Genomic DNA, 6,417 nt, shown 5'->3' with positions numbered 1-6,417 from the left:
CCATACTACCCAAAGCAATCTATAGATTCAACACAATCACAATTAAAATGCCAATGGCATATTTCACAGATTTAGAATAAATATTCCAAAATTTATATGAAACCAAAAAAGACCCTGAATAGCTGCAGCAATCTCAAGAAAGAAGAACAAAATAGGAGGGATAACAATACCAAATATTAAATTATACTACAAAGCCATTATAATTAAAACAGCCTGGTACTGGCACAATAACAGGCATGTAGACCAATGGAACAGAACAGAAAACCCAGAAATTGACCCAAGACATTATGCTGAATTAACATTTGACAAAGGATGAAAGAATATATAATGGAGTAAAGACAGTTTCTTCAATAAAATGGTGTTGGGAAAATTGGACAGGTACATGCAAAAAAAATAAATAAATAAAACTGGACCACCAACTTACACCATATACAAGAATAAACTCAAAGTAAATAAAAAACTTAAATGTAAGCCATGTAGCCATAAAAATCCTAGAAGAAACTATAGGCAACAAAATCTCAGACACTTCTCGTAGACTATGTTTGTCAATATTCTACATGTCAATAACTATGATGTGAGTCACGTTTCTGTATTGTATTTAACATTTTTTGGCATTGGCATAGGAGCTTTTGGCTCATTCATACATTTAATAAATGTACATTAGACCCTTACAATGTACCAGGTGGAGGGGGTCAGGATAAGAACCCCCAAATACACCACTTTGGCATAAGAATTATTTTGAACTGAAAGCAATTGAGAATCAATGTATGTAGGAAGAATTCTCTTCCCGTCCCTTTCTTGCCTAAGCTCAGCATTAATAATTCAAATTAGAAAGAGAGAAACTTATCACTGGAGATGAAGAGTTGGCATTGAGATGAATTTGCATAAACCAACCTTATTAAAGTAACCCTTATCTTCCATTAGTTGCCCCTTCTATTTCCTAGTCTTTTCCCCATAATTTATCATCCCTTGAAGCCAAAGTTCTATTCATTTTGTTAAAATAATACACAAACCCCTAACTCTCATCACTTCTTTGAGTTTTTCTTCTTTTCTGTGCATATAAAATATGAATAAAGTTTGTATTCCTTTCCTCCTGTTAGTTTGTCTTTTGTTAATTAATGTGCAGTTCCCCAGGTTACGAACATAAGAGGGTAGAGGAAAAGCTTTTCCTTCCTGACATAGGCAAGCTTGGTCATGTCCTCAGTCGCTAATCTCTAGATGCCTTAAGTATCCCCAGCCTTTGGGAAAAGTTTTAGTGCATGAGCACTGACTAGGGAAGGAAATCTGCTTTCAGAAGAGTGTTGGAAACTTGCAATGCTGCCACTTGAGCTTCTGCCCCTCAGATCCACGGCCCTGAGAGCCCTCCTAGAGTAGGAGGGGAGGATTTTGGCATGGACAATGATGCCATGAACAGCCTGTATGGTAACGGGAATCTTTCATGCAGTTGGAGTAATATCTGGGGAGTCCTTAGGATCCATCTTAAATATCAGGAACAGGGCCCCAAATATTAATCTTTTACATTTAAGTTTTTGGATATCTTCAAGGGCTATTTATTTTGTATATGAAAGAAAATTTTATAGTTTACTTCACTTTTATGAATTAACATTTTATTTACTGAAGTTACAAATTCAGAAATCTAGATCCTTCTGAAGTTTTTAAGTTCAATTTAAGACTCTTATTCGAGTTTTCACTCTAGGATGTTTTAGCACTCATTTTAAAGTGGCTTTTGAATTATGTTTGTCCCATATCATAAGCTCAGTTAATTGAACCCCTTTATGCATTTTAAACTGCATTTATAAATTTAACATATGACATTTCCTTATTGTCTTAAATTATTTGACTGACAAGTCTTCTAAAACATTTAAGTAATTTTATAAATCTAATAAATGTATAAATATGGTGGACCTTAAATACTCTTAAACCTTCCAATATTTTATAAACAGTAGGGTTTCAATGTAAAATCATAAACTTAAATCAATTACTCAAGTACATATTCCTAAATTGCAGAACTGTTACTGTAATTGGCCATTTTATCTGAAACTTTGCAAAATTTTAAAACACTGCTATAGACTAAATGCTTGTGTCCCCTCATCCCCACATTAATATATTGAAGCCTAGTCTCCAAAGTGATGGTGCTTAGAGGCAGGGACTCTGGGAGCTGGAAACCGCATGCATGTCCTTATAGAAGAGACTCCAGACAGCTCTCTCACTCCCTCCACCAGATGAGTACACAGTGAGAAGACAGCCATCAGTGAAGCAGGGCCTGGGGACTGAACCTGCCAATGCCTCGATCTTAGACTTCTCAGCTCCCAGACTGTGAGAAAGAAAATTCTCTTGTTTATATGCCACTCAGTCTACGGTATGCTGTTATAGCAGCTCAAGCAGAGTAAGATAAACACCAACTAACATAGCTTACAACCTAAAACAAACATATTAACAGTTTCTATACTAAATTTTCTGGGATTGCAAAGTGTTGACCCACTAAGGAAACAATTGTGCACTTCAAGCAGTTTTGGGAAAATGTTCTCAGACACTTGACTCATGAAGATGAGAGAATTCAGTTGGAACCCTGAGTACAATTTTGTTTGTGACCCCGATGGAACCTATGGACACCTATGCACTGTCTATGACAGAGACCCCACCCCTGTGATCAATGGACTGGGTTTTGCATTTCTTTGGCTCTTAACAGAAATGTCTTTTCCATCTAACTCCCAAGAACTTTTGAACGGAAAGTAAACCTGCCTTCTTTTCAAAAACTGTTGTTTCTTAGGATCACGCAGGTCTCAAAGTATAAAACAATACCTGATTTATTTCTGCATCTCTCTTTGCTTTGCCTCATTACTTGACTGATAATTGTCTGAAAATTTGGCCACAACTTTCATTCTACTGACCCATCCCAATTAAAAATGGGATATTTTCATGCATATAAAAGCATGTCCCTAACCTAGGGCCTGGCACCCAGTAGATGCTTGGTCAATGGTAATTATTATTATTTGAGATTTATGAGCAGGATCCCTAAACCATTAAGAGGACCCAGTGGTTATACTAGGTCTTCAACAAATATTGGAAACTAGACAAGGTATAAAAAAAGAGCTCCTAAATAGGAGGTGTAAAAACTCAACAAGAGAAAGGGGATGGATAAGAGGGAGAACATAGGCAGAAAATAACCTATAACCATATAGGGATATTTATATTGAGTAAAATATTTTCAGCTTCAGCTTACACAAAAAAACCAGTGAAGCATCCAGCTGAATGCACGAATGTGTCACTGCAGGGAGATGGTGATTCACAGAGATTTTCTTCCTAAAGAAATGGAGCCTAGCCTATTCAAAAGCACTTCCATTTAATGCAACACTGCATTGAACAGGGCTCCTTTTCAAGGGGCTACTATTAAAGGCAAGATTATTATCTTCAGCATTTAGATGGCATGCTGACTGGGGCCATAACACCAGGGCACTTAGATGCTCCCATTATCAATGTACAGTATGGTCTTTGGAAGTTTAAAAATAGCATTCACAACCTTTTGTGGCTTCTGTTACACAGGCGATACCTGTGTGCTCTCGAGAATGCTGGCACCCTGCAGGGAAGGCTGCTGTGTTGTGGAACCTTGCTAGCACGTGGACCTTAGGGGGTCCAGGCTGCAGGACCACCCTGGATGTATGACCCTGTCATAACAATGTCCTTTGAGACCACAGGCAAGCTAGAGTTTAGAAGAAAGCAATGTCCCAGGGACATGATTCGTGTTCCAACCATGACATTGGGCGCATCATTTATCTTCTCTCGGTTAGATAACCAGTTAAGGACATTGTGTGACTTAGAATTCTCTCTCTTTTAAAAAAAGCCTCAGTTCTGTTTAATAAATACATTTCAAACATCTACTATGTTCAAGACTTTACACTTGGAATATAAAGAGGAATATGACTTTCTCTGCCCTCTGGTGGGTTGGAGGTGGGAGAGGGACATATAACAGATCATTTCAATGTGATTCTTCCTCTCCAATGGGGGTCTCAAATGCAAATGCCTCTGGGGACCAGGCCCACCCTGTGAATGAGTGAACAAGCCTCTAGGGACTGACCAGAGCACATGGACAAGGTGTGCTCCATCTTTCCTGGGGACAGTGGCTCGGTTTCAGCTGTTGCTAGGCAGGAGTGCAGGCCCAACATTGCCTGGACTTTCCCTGTCTGAGAGGGAGGCTGAGACCTGCATTTTTATGAGAGATATCTCAATTTTTCAATATTGGGAATTGTGCAGGCAACCCCCAATATATCTGTCTGCAAGCCAGGTCTGGCTTGGAGTCACCAGTCACCTTCCCTCTCAGTGTAGAGAATGATGATTGGCAATTTTGCTCCAGTCTTTTCATTATTAGGCATTTTTCAAGATCTTTTATTTTGACAGGTTTTGCTTGTTTGTGAAGAAAAGCCTTGCTAACAGTTCCAACACTAAACAGGATGCTTTTGACGTGATGTGTTGCTGGGTACTTAAACAGATTTGAGTAGATACTGGCTGCTGCTGGGTGGGCATGCCTAGAGGGTCCTTCAAGAAAAACAATGCACAGAAGGAGAAAGAAAAAGCCATGAGAAGTGACCATGAGGGTGAGCTCGGTTCACAGTGGCAGAGCAGAGGAGCTGAGACAGTGTTGAGTCACGTGATGGTGGAGCCTGGAGCTCAAGGCAGCAGGTGCCTGCTCCCAAGGGCAGCCACCGTGGTTGTTACTGAGACATCAGAGCTGCTGTGTGGTCCAAATAGGGCCTGGGATCTATGGCTGTGCAGATCTCTGCTGTCCAGTATGCTAACCACTAGGCACATGTGGCCATTTAAACTTAACACAATGCAAATGAAATGGAAAATGTAGTTCCTCAGTCATACTTGCCACATCAAGTGCTCAACAGATGGCGGGGGGTGGGGCGGGGGGGAAGGGGAAGGGCAGGGGGTGCAAGCCTGTCTTCTTTGCCATTGAAAAGAGACTCCCTAGTACTTGACTCAAAGGTCCCCTCAAATCTCATATTCTATGAGAAAGGTATATATGGTATGTCTGTTATGAGATGTCCTCCCCCATCCTCCCCCAACCATTTATTTATTTTAATATTTTTTATTGATTTTTATAGAGAGAGGAAGGAAGAGGGGGAAAGAAAGAGAAACATTGATGTAAGAGCAGAATATTGATTGGCCGCTTCCTGCATGCCCTCCCATCCGAGAGTTGAGCCTAAGACTCAGGCATGTGCCCTGCTGCTATGAATAAGGGTGTAAATATATCTCTTCACAACCAGGCTTTCAATTATTTTGAGTATATACCCAGAAGTGGAATTGCTGGATCACATAGTAATTCTATGTTTAAATTTTGAGGATCCTGAATACTGTTTTCCACAGTGTTTGCACCATTTTGCATTTCCATCCACAGAGCACAAGAGTGCCAATTCTTCTATATTCTCACAAACACTTGTTATTTATTTATTTATTTTTAAATAATGATTATCTTAATGGTCATCATTGTGGTTTTGATTTGTATTTCCCTAGTGACTAGTGATGTTGAGGACCTTCTTATGTGCTTATTGGCCAAGGTGTTTTTGTGCAACATCAATGCTTAAAAGTAGGAAAATGCCATTTTTAAACTTTAAGCAATTGTTTTTGATGTTTTGTTTTATATGGTTTCTGTTTCTCTGGTTGGGGGCTTTACTTCACCTTGAGGCTAGATTGCTCTTTGTTTTTTAGAAAATTTAAAGGCCTTTGGTTAAACAATGCTAAAGCACTAATCCTTTTCAGGCATGCAAAAGTTTGAGATGAGATGGACTAATGATATAAAAGTTTGTCTTTTTAGGTAGAAATAAGTTTCCACAATTTTTTCTTTTCTAGGAAGTCTTCCTTCTCCTGGATCTTGGGGAGGTCGGGGCTTGGACTTATAGGGTAGGAATAGGGTGGGGGAGAGCTGACTCCTGAAAAATAAGCCTGAGACCAGAACTTAAGATCAGAACTTTCGGATCAGAAATACTCAGTGGGTAGACTTCAAGGCCAGCCAAGTGACCACCACTCCCACTCTCAGGGACAGTGTCTGGTGAACCACTAGGGTGCCCAAGCTACAAAAAAGTGAGAACTAGCAGAGGGGAGGAGCAACTGCAGCTGCCTTGAGTGTTAAAGAAGGGTAGATTAGTGGCCCAAGGCACTATTAGGGCCAGGTGGTGGTTGAGGTGGCCAGTGATGAACAGGACATATTTGTGGAACACGTAGGCAGTCCCTGGAGATCCTCAAGAAGGTTTGGGGAGGGAACCTGGTAAAGGCTTGCTTTCCTGCAGTGAAGTGCAACGAGTCTCATGCTGTGATGGTTTGGGTATAAGATGGAAGTGTTTTGCTTTGTAATCTCAGGCTGTATAGGTCTCAGATAGGTGGGTTCCATGTCCCTCCCATGGTCACCCCTTAGGGCTG

This window comes from Cnephaeus nilssonii (assembly GCF_951640355.1).
Source record: "Cnephaeus nilssonii genome assembly, chromosome: 7".
NCBI lineage: Eukaryota > Metazoa > Chordata > Mammalia > Chiroptera > Vespertilionidae > Cnephaeus > Cnephaeus nilssonii.
The sequence above is the reverse complement of the archived record's forward strand: the minus strand, read 5'-3'. Positions refer to the sequence as shown.